The sequence below is a fragment of the Scyliorhinus canicula genome, chromosome 3 (assembly GCF_902713615.1).
Source record: "Scyliorhinus canicula chromosome 3, sScyCan1.1, whole genome shotgun sequence".
Taxonomy (NCBI): Eukaryota; Metazoa; Chordata; class Chondrichthyes; order Carcharhiniformes; family Scyliorhinidae; genus Scyliorhinus; species Scyliorhinus canicula.
In genome coordinates this window covers 40434682-40450928 of record NC_052148.1, presented here as the reverse complement: position 1 = coordinate 40450928, position 16247 = coordinate 40434682, and positions in this window count along the sequence as shown.

Here is a 16247-nt window from a genome sequence, read left to right as displayed (position 1 = left end):
CCATTATCTTCCCCATACATGAGAGAAGGTCTGAAACACACAGCAACAAACTGTTCGCATAAAGGCTCACCTCTACTCCCCATTCACTGCATCTCTCCATTCCTCCGAAAATCTAAGTGCGATGGCTGGCGGTTCAATAGCTGGTGAAAGCAACAACTGAGATTATGGGCATCCCTGTCTCGTGCCACTGTGAAGCCGGATATATCCCGAGCTCACCGCATTCGCTGTAACACTCGCGAGCGGGCAGTATGTAACAATCGCAGCCAGGAGATAAACGTGACCCCAAACCCGAACAATCAAAGGATCTCAAAAGGATACCCCCATCCCACCTGATCGAACACTTTCTCTGCATCAGTAGGAATATTTAATTCTGGAACCTTCCCCCTAGATCTGGCCATGACCACATTCAAAAGCCTCCTATTGTTACTTGACAACTATCGGCCCTTGATAAAGCCAGTCTGACCCTTGGAGACCACCTCCGGGAACGCACCCCTCCGAACACCTCACCAGAGATTTGCTAGCATCTTCTCTTCAGTGTTCAACAAGGAAATGGGCCTGTAAGACACACATTCCACTGGATTTTTATCCTTCTTTGGGATCAGGGAGATGATCGCCTGCACCAGCATGGCCAGTAATTCTCCTTGTGACATCAAATCGTTATACATCCCCAGTGGATGAGGTGCCAGCAACGCTGCAAATTGCTTCCAAAATTGGAACGGAATGCCATCAGGCCCCGTTGCTTTCCCTGATTGCATAGAACCAATGCACTCCATTATACATTGGCGGCAAGGTGATACAGTGGTTAACACTGCTGCCTCACAGTGCCAAGGACCCAGGTTCAATTCCGGCCTTGGTGGCTGTGTGGAGTGTGCACTTTCTCCCCATGTCTGCATGGGTTTCCTCCGGGTGCTACGGTTTCCTCTCACAGTTCAAAGATGTGCAGGTCAGGTGGATTGGCCATGCTAAATTGTCCCTTAGTGTCCAGAGATGTATAGGTTGGATGGGATAGGGCGGGCACCTGGTTAAGGTGCTCTTTCGGAGGGTGGGTGCAGACTTGATGGGCAGAATGGCCTCCTGCACTGTAGTGATTCTATTCTATCTCTTGCAGTCCCAATGGCACCTCCAATTCCAGTCCTCTCTCCGCCCCCGGAAGTCCAGCCCCTCTGAGAATTGCTTCATCTCCGAGTACTCCCCCAGGGGCTCGGAATTATACAGCCCCTGATAAAATGCCTTAAGTGCTCTATTGATCTTATATAGAGCTGTCACCAGCCCTCCCCCCTCATCCCTAACCTGAGCTATCTCTCGTGTAGCCGGCTGTCATCTCAGCTGATGAGCTAACAGATGACTGGCCATCTCCCCAAAATCATACAATACAGCCCGTGAGCGATGCAAATCGATATCGGATCAAACTCCACCTGCAACCTCATTCTTTCCGCGAACAGATCTTTTGACGGGGCCACTGAATACTGCTGGTCCACTTCCAAAATAGCATCGACCAACTTCTACCTTTCCACCTTTTCAACCTCATCCCTGTGGGCCTTATAAGATATAACCTACCCTCTAATCAGCCCCTTCAGCACTTCCCAAAACGTGGAGGGCAATGCCTCCTCATTCTGGTTAAACTCCACATAGTTCTCTCTGGCCGAGGCTACAATTTTGTAAGACCTTTTGTCCGCTAGGAGTGCTGAATGTAACCTCAACAGGGGCCACTTGGCTCAAGCGGTTTCTAACTTCATATCCACATAATCTGGCATGTGGTCTGATATCACAGTCGCATATATTCCGTCCCCACAATCGATTTCTCCATCACGAAAAAATCTATTCGACTGTATACCAAGTGCACATGGAAGAAGGAGGAAAATTCCAAGTCTCCTGGATCCCTAAACCTCCATGGATCCATCCCACCCCCCATCTGTTCCATGAAACCCCCCCAGTTCATTCGCCATTCCCAACGTTACTAATGACTTGGGGCTTGATCTAGCTATCGGTGGCAACAAAAAGCAGTCGAAGTCACTCGCCATAATCAATTGATGAGAGTCACCATCACATACTGGTGTGTGTCCCCCCCCCCCCCCCCCCCCCCGGATCCAACACTATGACGGCCACTGCAAAAGCCATCGGGCGCGATTCTCCGACCCCCACGCCGGGTGGGAGAATCGCGTGAGTGCCGGGCGATTCCCGTGGCGTGCCGCGTTTTACGACAGGCCCGGGTGGGCCGAGCGGCCGGCCCAATACGACCGGTTCACACAGGCGCCAACCACACTTGGTCGCTGCCGGCGTGACCAGCGCACGAACGCTGCGTGTGAGGCCTGTGGGTGGTGAGGATCGAGCACCAGAGGGTGCTCAGGAGGGGTCTGGCCCGCGATCGGTGCCCACCGATCGGCGGGCCGGCGTCTCTAAAGGACGCACTCTTTTTCCTCCGCCGCCCCGCAAGATCAATCCTCCATGTCTTGCGGGGCGCCCGAGGGGAGGACGGCAAGTGAGCATGTGCGGGTTGGCGCCGGCCAACCTGCACATGCGCGGGTGACGTCATTTAAGCGCCGCCGGCCGCGTCATTTACGCAGCGCCACTTTGACGCGGGCGCCAAGGCCCGGCGCGCATAATTGACGCGGCGCCGCTCCTAGCCCCCTGGGGATGGGAGAATAGGGGGCGAGGAGCTGCCTCCAACGCCGGAGAACACTCCGGTTTTCACTCTGGCGTCGGCACTTAGTCTCCCTTTGGGAGAATTGCACCCATCATCTTGTTGAACAGGAATGCAACCCCTCTCAACTTCAAATCAATACCTGAGTAGAATGCCTGCCCCAAACATCCCTTCCTTGGCCTTGCCTGATCTTCCACTCTTAAATGTCTCTCCTGCAAGAAGACAACGCCCACCTTCAAGCTCTTCAAATGAGCAAACACCCGGTTTATTTTAACTGCATGGTTAAGCCCCCTCATATTCCATGTCACCATCCTCCCAGGGGGTTTCTTCACCCTTTCTACCTGTTTAAAGTCCACCATCCCAACCTAGTAAGAAGACCCCACTAGATCCAGGCCCACCTCGAGATCAGGCTCATAGCACAGGGCTAAAGAGCTGGCTTTTAAAGCAGACCAAGGCAGGCCAGCAGCACGGTTCAATTCCCGTACCAGCCTCCCCGAACAGGCGCCAGAATGTGGCGACTAGGGGCTTTTCACAGTAACTTTATTTGAAGCCTACTTGTGACAATAAGCGATTTTCATTTCGTTTCATTTCATCCAAAATGGCCGCTGCATCCATTCTCAAATGCGCCTAACCACAAAGACACCTGCGTCATCAGCATTCTACGCCTACATCCCTCTCCTGACCCCCTTTGAACGCTCCACCCAACCAGCCACCTCTCAAATACACCCTCCCGAAAGTCCTACTTTCCATTCCTAATAGGTATCACGATTCCTCTGAGACAAGGAGCCTCAGCTGCTTCACTGGGCAGGGAATTCCATAGATTCACAACCCTTTGGGTGAAGAAGTTCCTCCTAAGATCAGTCCTAAATCTACTTCCCCTTATTTTGAGGCTATTCCCCCTAGTTCTGCTTTCACCCGCCAGAGGACACAATCTCCCTGCATCTATCCTATAATGAAAATCGCTTATTGTCACGAGTAGGCTTCAATGAAATTACTGTGAAAAGCCCCTAGTCGTCACATTCCGGCGCCTGTCCGGGGAGGCTGGTATATTTTCCCTTCATAATTTTATATGTTTCTATAAGATCCCCCCCACCGCATCTTTCTAAATTCCAACGAGTGCAGTCCCAGTCGACTCAACCTCTCCTCATAATCCAACCCCCTCAACTCTGGGATTAATTTAGTGAATCTCCTCTGCACACCCTCCAGCGCCAATGTGTCCTTTCTCAGGTAAGGAGACCAAAACTGAACATAATACTCCAGGTGTGGCCTCACTAACACCTTATATAGTTGCAGCATAATCTCCCTAGTCTTAAACTCCATCCGTCTAGCAATGAAGGACAAAACTCCATTTGCCTTCGTAATCACCTGTTGCACCTGTAAACCACCTTTTTGCGACTCATGCACTAGGACATCCAGGTCCCTCTGCACAGCAGCATGTATAATATTTTATCATTTAAATAATAATCCCTTTTGCTGTTATCCCCACCAAAATGGATAACCTCATATTTGTCAACATTGTACTCCATCTGCCAGACACCAGCCAATTCACTTAAACTATCCAAATCCCTCTGCAGACTTCCAGTATCCTCTGCACTTTTTGCTTTACCACTCATCTTCGTGTCGTCTGCAAACTTGAACACATTGCACTTGGTCCCCAACTTCAAATCATCTATGTAAATTGTGAACAATTTTGGGCCCAACACTGATCCCGAGGGACACCACTAGCTACTGATTGCCAAACACCCATTAATCCCCACTCTTTGGTTTCTATTAAACAACCAATCCTCTATTCATGCTACTACTTTACCCTTTTGGGCAGCACGGTAACATAGTGGTTAGCACTGTGGCTTCACAGCGCCAGGGTCCCAGGTTCGATTGCCCGCTAGGTCACTGTCTGTGCGGAGTCTGCACGTTCTCTCTGTGTCTGCGTGGGTTTCCTCCGGGTGCTCCGGTTTCCTCCCACAGTCCAAAGACGTGCAGGTTAGGTGGATTGGCCATGCTAAATTGCCCTTCGTGTCCCAAAATGTTAGGAGGGCATATTGGGTTACGGGGATAGGGTGGAAGTGAGGGCTTAAGTGACTCGATGGGCTGAATGGCCTCCTTCTCCATTGTATGTTCTATGTTCTTAATGCCATGCATCATTATCTTATGCAGCAACCTTTTGTGTGGCTTTTTGTCAAAAGCTTTCTGGAAATCCAGATATACCACATCCATTGGCTCCCCGTTGTTTACTGCACTGGTAATATCCTCAAAAAATTCTACTAAATTAGTTAGGCACGACCTGTCCTTCACAAACCCATGCTGCATCTGTCTAATGGGACAATTTCCATCCAGGTGCCTATCTATTTCTTCCTTGATGCTAGATCCCAGCATCTTCCCTACTACCAAAGTTAAGCTAACTGGCCTATAATTACCCGCTCTCTACATACCTCCTTTTTTAAAGTGGTGTCATGTTTGCTAATTTCCAATCCGTCAGGACCACCCCAGAGCCTAGTGATTTTTATTGAATTATCACGAGTGCATTTGCAATTTCACGAGTCATCTCTTTTAGCACTCTGGGATGCATTCCATCAGGGCCAGGAGACTTGTCTACCTTTAGCCCCATTAGCTTACCCATCACTACCTCCTTAGTGATAACAATCCTCTCAAGGTCCTCACCTGCCATTGCCTCATTTCTATCAGTCGCTGGCATGTTATTAGTGTCTTCCACTGTGAAGACTGACCCAAAAAACCTGTTCCGTTCCTCAGCCATTTCCTCATCTCCCATTATTAAATTTTACTTCTCATCCTCGAAAGAACCAATATATACCTTAGCCACCCTTTTTTAAAATATATTTGTAGAAACTTTTACTATCTGTTTTTATATTCTGAGCAAGTTTACTCTCATAATCTATTTTACCCTCCTTAAAGCTATGTCCTGAATGCAACAAGGGGGGCAAACAATATTGGATTTAGTAATGAGCCAGATTTAATTAGTAACCAAATTGTGCATGAACATTTATCAAATAGTGATCATAATATGATTGACTTCAATGTAATATTTGAAAGTGAAAAGTACAAATCAGCTACTAGAATTTTAGATTTAGATAATCCCATCTTTAATGAGTTGAGACAGAGACTCTCCACATAAACTTGGAAAATCTGCTAATGGAGACAGACCCAGATGTAGCGTTAGACCACAGAAGATCAAGAAGAGAGAGGAGCACTGAGTGGGCACTGGTGAGGTCACTATCCGTAGCTAGAGGGAATGGAAATTGTCTCATTAAAATGTTCAATATTAAAACATGTCACACTTGATACATGTGAAGCCTCTGTCATGTTAATCTTCACAGCGGGCCTGCCCTTTCCTCACAGCAACTGATCATTACTCTGCTGCCTTGTATAGTGACCCACTCACAGTGCCAACACAGGCCCATCACCATGCAGTGATTTTACACAGACCTTTTGAGGGGGGAACAGGGTGGTCAAGAGAGGCCGGTGTGATGGGGGAGAGAGAATGAGCTGACGGACACAGCCTCGTCCAAGGAGAACCTGATGACGATGAGAGCCTCCCTGATCCTCCTGGCATGTCAGACCCTCGCCGCAGCCTGTCCTCCATCCTTCAGCTCCTCCTGGTCAGCCTCCTCAGACGAGATTGCATGTCCCTTCTCCTCGCGTGCCTCCTGCTCCATCATGTTGCCCCACTGCTGTGCCAGATTGTGGAGATCACAGAAAAACACCACAAAGCGGGAGGCCCTTTGGGGTGTGCACTGCCCCAGTTTTTTCAGCAGTCCAATGCATTGATCAATGACAGCATGGGTGGTAACGTGGGCCTCATTGTATCGGGCTTCCACCTAGGTCTCAGGCCTCCGTATTGACGTCATCAGCCATGTCCCCAGCTTTGACAGAGTTATCCAGAGTTGAAACGTTAGCTCCCTTCTCTCTCCACAGATGCCGTCAGACCTGCTGAGATTGTTCAGTATTTTCTGTTTTCGTTTCAGATTCCAGCATCCGCAGTAATTTGCTTTTATATTTATGTCCTCAGTGGGTATCCCTTGGCCCTCACGAGCCAAACCTTCATCCTGGTGTGGTCCTCGACATCGGGGACCAAGTGCCCCAGGATGTAGCTGTCATGCACACCTCCAGTAAGTGTAGCAAGCACACATATGCATGATTCTGAGGCGGTGGTCACACACGATCTGAACATTCAGGGAATTAAACCCTTTCCTGTTAATATAGGCCAGTCGTTGATGTCCCAATGCTCATGGGTGACATGCGTGCGATCAATCGCCCCCTGGACCTGGGGCATCCCAGAGATGGCTGCGAAACCTGCAGCTCAGCATCTTGGTGCGTCTGGTCCAGGTTGAAGGTGACATGAAAAATGAAATGAAAATCGCTTATTGTCACGAGTAGGCTTCAATGAAGTTACTGTGAAAAGCCCCTAGTCGCCACATTCCGGCGCCTGTCTGGGGAGGCTTGTACGGGAATAATCCGATGCCGAGCATACTGAGCATTCGTCACCTTCCGGATGCACCTGTGGGTGGATGTCTGCAATATGCCACACAGGCCTCCGCTCAAGCCTTGAAATGAGCCAGTGGCATTAAGGTTTAGGGCTGTAGTCACCTCCATGGCCACTGAGAGCGGGTGTTGTCCTCCTCCATCGAGTGCCATGTCTGCAAGGACATAGCACAGGTGCCACACTGCATACCTGTTGAGGTGCAGTCTTCTTCTTTGCATCAGTATTCACCAAAGAGAAGGATTTGGTGGATGATGAGTCTGGGGAAGGGTGTGTAGATAGTTTGGGTCATGTTGTGATCAAAAAGGAGGAGGTATTGGGGGTTTTGAAAAACATTAAGATAGACAAGTCCCCAGAGCCTGATGAGATATACTCCAAAATATTGAGAGAGACAAGGGAGGAAATTGCTGGGGTCTTGAGAGAAATCTTTGTATCTCACTGGCTATTAGGGAGGTCCCAGAGGATTGGAGAATTGTCAATGTTGTTCCTTTGTTTAAGAAGGGTAGCTAGAGTGAGCGATGGTGGTATAGTGGTGAGCATAGCTACCTTCCAAGCAGTTGACCCGGGATCGGTTCCTGGCCATCGCAATAATAATGTGACTGAAAGAAGGGTAGCAAGGATAATCCAGGTAATTACAGGCCGGTGAGCCTGATTTGGATTTGGATTTGGATTTTGTTTATTGTCATGTGTACTAAGGTACAGTGAAAAGTATTTTTCTGCGAGCAGCTCAAAGTTCATGAAAAGCAAAGGAAATAAAAGAAAATACATAATAGGGCAACACAAGGTACACAATTTAACTACATAACACAGGCATCGGGTGAAGCATACACCCGATGGGGTGTAGTGTTAGTGAGGTCAGTCCATAAGAGGGTTGTTTAGGAGTCTGGTAACAGCAGGGAAGAAGCTGTTTTTGAGTCTGTTCGTGCTTGTTCTCAGATTTTTGTATCTCCTGCCCGATGGAAGAAGTTGGAAGAGTGAGTAAGCCGAATGGGAGGGGTCTTTGATTATGCTGCCCGCTTTTCCCAGGCAGCGGGAGGTGTAGATGGAATCAGTGGATGGGAGGCGGGTTCGTGTGATGGACTGGGCTGTGTTCACGACTCTGAAGTTTCTTGCGGTGATGGGCCAAGCAGTTGCCATACCAGGCTGTGATGCAGCCAGATAGGATACTTTCTATGGTGCATCTGTAAAAGTTGTTAAGTGTTAATGTGGACATGCCGAATTTCCTTAGTTTCCTGAGAAGTATAGGCGCTGTTGTGCTTTCTTGGGTCGACGTGGGTGGACCAGGTCAGAATTTTGGAGATGTGTACCCCTAGGAATTTGAAACTGCTAACCATCTCCACTTCGGCCCCGTTGATGCTGACAGGGGTGTGTACAGTACTTTGCTTTCTGAAGTCAATGACAAGCTCTTTAGTTTTGCTGGCATTGAGGGATAGATTGTTGTCGTTGCATCACTCCACTAGGTTCTCTATCTGTCTCCTGTATTCTGACTCGTCATTATTCGAGATCCGGCCCACTACGGTCGTATCGTCAGCAACGTGTAGATGGAGTTGGAACCAAATTTTGCCACGCAGTCTTTTGTGTACAGGGAGTCTAGTAGGGGACTAAGTGCGCAGCCTTACGGGGCCCCGGTATTGAGGACTATTGTGAAGGAGGTGTTGTTGTTTATTCTTACTGATTGTGGTCTGTGGGTTAGAAAGTCGAGGATCCAGAGTAGTTTTGGAGCTTTGATATGAGCTTGGCTTGGATTATGATGTTGAAGGCAGAGCTGTAGTCAATAAATAGAAGTCTGATATAGGCATCCTTGTTGTAGAGATGATCTAGGGATGGGTGTAGGGCCAGGGAGATGGCGTCTGCTGTGGACCGGTTGCGGCGGTATGCGAATTGTAGTGGATCAAGTAGTCAGTGATAGGGAAATTATTGGAGAGGATTCTTCAAGAAAGGATTTACTCCCACTTGGAAATGAGTGGATGTATTAGCGAGAGGCAACATGGTTTTGTGAAGGGGAGGTTGTGTCTCACTAACCTGATCGGGTTTTTCGAAGAAGAAATGATGAAGATAATTAATGAGGGTAGGGCAGTGGATGTTGTCTACATGGGCGTAAGGCCTTTGACAAGGTCCCTCATTGCAGACTGGTACAGAAGGTGAAGTTGCACGGGATCAGAGGTGAGCTGGCAAGTTGGATACAGACTGGCCCGGTCATAGAAGACAAGAGGGTAACAGTGGATGGGTGCGTTTCTGATTGGAGGACTGTGACTAGTGATGTTCCTCAGGGATCCGTGCTGTGACCTTTTCTGTTTGTAATATATATAAATGACTTGGAGGAAAATGTAACTGGCTTGATTAGTAAGTTTGCGGACGCCACAAAGATTGATGGAATTGCGGATAACGATGAGGACCATCAGAGGATACAGCAGGATATAGATTGGTTGGAGACTTGGACAGAGAGGTGGCATATGGGGTTTAATCCAGACAAATGTGAGGTAATGCATTTTGGAAGGTCCAATACAGTTGGGAAATATGGGAATGGCAGAACCCTTGAGAGTATTGCTAGGCAAAGGGATCTGAGTGTACAGGTCCACAGGTCATTGAAAGTGGTAACGCAGGTGGAGAAGGTAGTCAAGACGGCATACGGCATGCTTGACTTCATCGGCTGGAGCATAGAGTTTAAAAATTGGCAAGTCATATTGCAGCTTTACAGAACCTTCGTTAGGCTGCACTTGGAATATAGTGTTCAATTCTGGTTGCCACACTACCAGAAGAATGTGGAGGCTTTGGAGAGGGCACAGAAACGATTTACCAGGATGTTGCTTAGTATAGAAGGCATAAGCTATGAGTAGAGGTTCGAAAAACTTAGTTTGTTCTCACTGGAACAATGGAGGTTGAGGGGCGACCTGATAGAAGTCTACAAAATTATGAGGGGCATCGACAAAGTGCATAACCAGAAGATTTTTCCCAGGGTGGAAGAGTTGATTTCTAGGGGGCATAGGTTTAAGGTGCGAGAGGTAACGTTTCAACAAGATGTACGAAGCAGGTCTTTTTACACGAGGGTAGTTGGAGCTTGAAACTCACTGCCGTGGGAGGTAGTGGAAGCAGAAACAATAGTGATTTTTAAGGGGCGTCTTGACAAATACACGGATAGGATGGGAATGGACGGATATGGTCCCCAGAAGGGCAGTATGGTCGGTGCAGCCTTTGAGGGCCAAAGGGCCTATTCTTGTGCTATAATTTTCTTTATTCTGCGGCATATGCTGTCCACCAGCACTTGGAAGGACCATGGACCATTGCTGGCCTTCCCTTCTGGCCCCCAGCCTGCTGGCAGCCAGGTCTTGAGGGTATGCAGTCTTCCCTGCTCATGTGGTACTGCCTCCAGCCTGTGTTTTTTTTTAATGAATTTATTTCATAACCAATTCATTTTTTCCAAGTAAGGGGCAATATAGCGTGGCCATTCCACCTACCCTGCACATCTTTGGGGTGTGGGGGTGAAACCCACGCAAACATGGGAAGAATGTGCTCAAGAGTTGCATGCCAGTAGATGGAAAGGGCTAGTCACCTCCTCGGTTCCCCTCAGTAGCCATTGCACCGGCTTCACGTTTTTGAAAAGGAGCACTAAATGACACCCACACAGCCTTCCTGTTGGGGAGTCGGGTAACTCCCAGGAGGCCACTGCATTTGACTTCAATCTCATTAATGAAATTGAAATGAATGCAAATTAGAGTTAATGATATTCTCGTCATTTTTGGGCGTGATCTGGATCATGCCATTGTGAACGAATCGGGTGAATCGCGAAATGGTTCGCTCCCGGTGCGAATCTTGATTTCGCCCCCTCCAGCTATTCACCCAGTGCGCCCGGATCCACACCGGGCGCAACACAGTCACTGAATCATGCCCATAATCTTTCAGAGCTCCCTCGATTCAGGAGTCGTTCCTCTGGATTGGGAAATTGCTCATGTATTAGTATACAGTGAAAAGTATTACATGTGACAATAATAAATCAAATCAAATCACTTTTTAAGAAGGGTGAAAGAGGAAAACCAGGGAATTACAGACCAGCGAGCCTAACATCTGTGGTGGTGAGGAAATTGTTGGAGTCTCTAATCAAGGATAGGGTAACGGAACACCTTGAAAATTTTCAGTTAATTAGGGAAATCCAGCATGGATTCCTGACAGATAGATCATGCCTGACAAACCTCATTGAATTTTCTGAAGTGATATGGTAGTGGCCAGGGGAATGTCTGTGGATGTTGTTTATATGGACTTCCAGAAGGCATTTTATAAAGTCCCGCATAAGGGATTGTTAGCTAAGGTGGAAGCCCATAGAATTGAGGGCAAATCACTGATATGGCTGGGTTGAGTGGCAGGCAACAGAAAGTAGGGATATTGGATAGGTACTCAAATTGGCAGGATGTGACTAGTGGGGATCTGTGTCAGACCTCAGTTGTTCACATTCATTCATGACTTGCGTAATGGCATAGAAAGTAATATATCCAAATTTGCTGATGACACAAAAATTAGGTGGCATTGTAAACAGTGTAGTTGACAGCATAAAATTGCAAAGGCATATTGATAGACTAGGTGAATGGGCAAAGCTGTGGCAGGTGGATTTCAATGTAAGCAAGTGTGAGGCTATCCATTTGGACCAAAAAAGGATAGATCAGGGTACTTTCTAGATGATATGAAGCTAAATTCAGTGGATGTCCAAAGAGATCTGGGGTTCAGGTGCATAGATCTTTAAAATGCCACGTGCAGAAAGTAATCAAGAAGATTAATGGAATACGGCCCCAGAGGACTGGAGTATAAGGATGCAGAAGTTGTGCTGCAATTTTACAAAACTCTGGTTAGTCCCCACTTGGAGTACTGTGAGCAAATCTAGACACCACACCTTAGGAAGAATATTTTGGCTTCAGAGGGAGTGAAACATCGGGTTACAAAAATGATATCTGGCCTTCAGGGGTTAAGTTATGAGGAGAAATTATACAAACTAGGCCTGTTTTCTCTAAAATTTGGAAGGTTATGGGGTTATCGGATCAAAGTCTTCAAGATATTAACAGGAAAAGACAGGGTAGAAAATGATAAACTGTTTCCACTAGTTGGAGATTCTACAATTAGGGGGCACAGTCTAAAAATTAGAGCCATACCATTCAGGAGAGATGTGAGGAAGCACTTCCACACACAAAGGGTGGAAGAAGTTTGGAATTCTCTTTCACAATTGAAGCTAGAACAGTTGTTAATTTTAAATCTGAGATAATTTTTTGTTAAGCCAAGTATTAAGGGATATGGGCCACAGGCAGGTATATGGAGTTAGGCCACAAATCAGCCATAACATCAGTGGATGGTGGAGCAGGCTCGAGGGGCTGAATAGCCTACTTCTGTTCCTATGTGATCTCTACCACCTAGAACAAAGATGGCAGATGCATTAGAACACCACCACCTTCCCTCCAAGCTGCACACATCCCTGACCTGAAATTACATCACCGGTCCTTCATTGTCACTGGGTCAAAAAGCTGAAACTCCCTCCTAACAGCGCTATTCCTGTGCCTACACCAGATGGACAGTAGCAGTTCAAGAAGGCTCGCAATCACTTTTTCAAGGGCAATTAGGAATGGGCAACAAATGCTGGTCTTGCCAGCGATTCTCACATCCCATGAAAATAGTTTTTTTTAATTCCCAAGACATAATTTCCGATGTTCCCTGAACCCAGTCAACCTCCAGTGTTATCAGACCCTGAAACCATCCATCCTTTCTCTCCTGGACCTCTGGAACCCTCTACTAAAGGTCCAAGTTCATGTCCCAGATTTCTTAGAACTCCCATCTCTATTGTTCTTCTTATACCCGCCTACCCCCACTTTTTCCTCACATGTGCTCCCATATCCTGGGAACACCAAATAAACCTGAGACCCGCCTCCAGTGTGCTCCAAAACCCTGAAACATTTTTGTCCTTAGATCACTGATTCACCTTGGCAGCAATGTGGTATATACTCCCTATAAAGCACTTTTCATGAACAGCACCAAAGAAGATCCATTGGTCGTACAATAAAAACTGTACGTGTGTGCATGCAGATGCAAAACTGCAAACATCACTTCAAATTATGTTCCTTTTACAGACATTCTCAATAAAGGCACTAATGGTATTTTCAACTAACTGCAGAAGGATGGCTATTGATATATTTGAGCAGACAATGCCTGTGGGAAGACAGTGGAGGATAAATTATCGATCAGGTAATTAGATTCCTCAAACTCTCAAAAGTGCCTTGTGACATTGATGTAATATTTGTTACTTAGCATCATGATGTACACCTGATTCACTATCACTCCTTTTACTATTCGATATTTGAAAAACAGCCATTTGACAGCTGGAAAATAATTAATTCCAGCAAGAAGCAAAAGTCTGAGTTCAGCCCTTACAAGGAAGACCACAGTGGCACAGCGATAGCTGTTTACACTTCTTTAAGCCAGAACATAACTGGAGCATCAACAATATTGGTTTCAGCAGCAATTTTATACTTTCTCAGCAGCACACCAAACTTCACTCAAATTGATTAAGTTCTATTTTTCAAATAAAGTGTGAATATTTTTTTTCTCATTTCAGTTGAGCTCCCCAGTAAACCCAATGAATATGCAACTGCTGCTGTGCAGACTGTGATTGGTCAGGTTCTGGAAGGAATTTACCCACTTCCAGAAGATGTTCAAATTATTCCATTAACAGAGGCCTTGACTGCTTTTATGGAGGCCTGGATGGATCATATACTGAGGCAAAAGATAAAATTTAGGTAATCTTCTGCATAATTTTATTATATGTTGTGTATTGTGTGAAGAACTTCAAGGTTGGTTACTGCCACACTCAATTTTATCTGGCAAGGCTAAATCACATTGGCAAAAAACATTTTTTACAATATCTTCCTAACACTTTCAGCAGTTAACTATAAAAAAAATCTGTTGTGCTATTATGCAGCAAAATAACAACTGATGTTACAAAAGGAATAAGTCTTGTGGGCATGTATTAGAAAATTGTAATAGATTGACGGTTTGAATTGTGCCATTCATTGTTAGCCATTGGAAATCATGTCACTGAGGTGGCACAGTGGTTAGCACTGCTGCCCCACAGGATCAGGGACCCGGGTTCAATTCCAGTCTCGGGTTACTGTCTGTGTGGAGTTTGCACTTTCTCCCCGCGTCTGCGTGGGCTTCTTCCGGGTTCTCCGGTTTCCTTCCACAGTCCAAAGATGTAAAGGTTAGGTGGATTGGCCATGTTAAATTGCCCCTTAGCAGGGCAGCATGGTGGCCTAGTGGTTAGCACAACTGCCTCACGGCGCTGAGGTCCCAGGTTCGATCCCGGCTCTGGGTCACTGTCAGTGTGGAGTTTGCACATTCTCCCCGTGTCTGCGTGGGTTTCGCCCCCACGACCCAAAAATGTGCAGAGTAGGTGGATTGGCCACGCTAAATTGCCCCTTAATAGAAAAAATAATTGGGTAATCTAAAAATTAAAAAAATAAATAAATAAATTGCCCCTTAGTGTCCAGGGATGTGTAAGTTAGTTTAAGGATATATTCGGATAGGGCGGGAAAGTGGGCTTGGGTGGAGTGCTCTTTTAATAGGGTCGGAGCAGACTTGATGGGCCAAATAGAACATAGAACAGTACAGCACAGAACAGGCCCTTCGGCCCTCGATGTTGTGCCGAGCAATGATCACCCTACTCAAACCCACGTATCCACCCTATACCCGTAACCCAACAACCCCCCCCCCCCCCAACCTTACTTTTTAGGACACTACGGGCAATTTAGCATGGCCAATCCACCTAACCCGCACATCTTTGGATTGTGGGAGGAAACCGGAGCACCCGGAGAAAACCCACGCACACACGGGGAGGACGTGCAGACTCCGCACAGGCAGTGACCCAGCCGGGAATCGAACCTGGGACCCTGGAGCTGTGAAGCATTTATGCTAACCACTATGCTACCGTGCTTACCGTGCTACCGTGGCCTCCTTATGCATTGCAGGGATTCTATGATTCTAGTAACAATATTTTCTTAGTGCTCAATTATAGCTTAATTTTTGATGTGTAACGTAATGCTGCGAAAGAAGGATTTAAAATAGTCTCTTACCCCTCTCTTATAATTGGAATCCAACTTACCAAAATATAATTTACTGACAGAACAATTCAGGCCTGTTCTATATGATATTGATTTCTAGAGACCTTGACCTGCAAAGGTGAATACAGATGTGTCTGTTGTCATACTATACTGTATTCAACAAATTTATTCAGCAAAATTTGGTGATAACAAATTAAATGCCTCCATGTTGATCCAGGTTTAAAGACCAGGATTACAGTATATCATTTGATTTTTTTTTGTTCATTCAATAAATGTAAATTAAAGTAATTAGCTCCTTTTCTCTGCTTGAAGGCAGATCTGACCTGGAGCATTGCAATGGAGCAAGGAGACAAGTCCCAAGAAGGCATTCCAGCTGGAATGGGAATTAAACCTCATGCTGTTGGCACTAATGTGATCCACACTGGATATCCAGCAAACTGCACCCTGCACCCGAGGAGTCCAAGTTGCTGTGGCAACGTACACTTCTAGTTGCAAAACGTAGGCTGGAGCTATGGATAACGTTGGTAGAGACTCAATTTCTTTCCATCCCATGGCTCACCAGGGCACAGTGGTTAGCACTGCTGCCTCACAGTGGCAAGGATTTGGGCTTGATTCACACCTTGAGCGACTGTGTGAAGTTTGCACGTTCTTGTCCTGTCTGCTTGGGTTTCCTCCTGGTGCTCCAATTTCCTCCCACAGTCCCAAAAGATGTGCAGGTTAGCTGGATTGGCTATGCTAAATTGCCCCTTAGTGTCCAAATGTTAGGTGGAATTACAGGGATGGGGCGTGGCCTTAGGTAGGGCGCTCTTACAGAGGGTCAGTACAAACTCGATGGGCCAAATGGCTTCCTTCTGCACTGCAGGGATTCTACGAATCTCTCTCCCTCTTTGGCATATATTGGAAGGATGTACACATTTATACTGAACTTGTTTGGTTACATTATGAACATGCCTTCTTTGGCCATCAAGTCCTGAAATGAAAAAAGCTTCTGCCTCAGAGACAGGAATGCAATAGCACTGTGGGT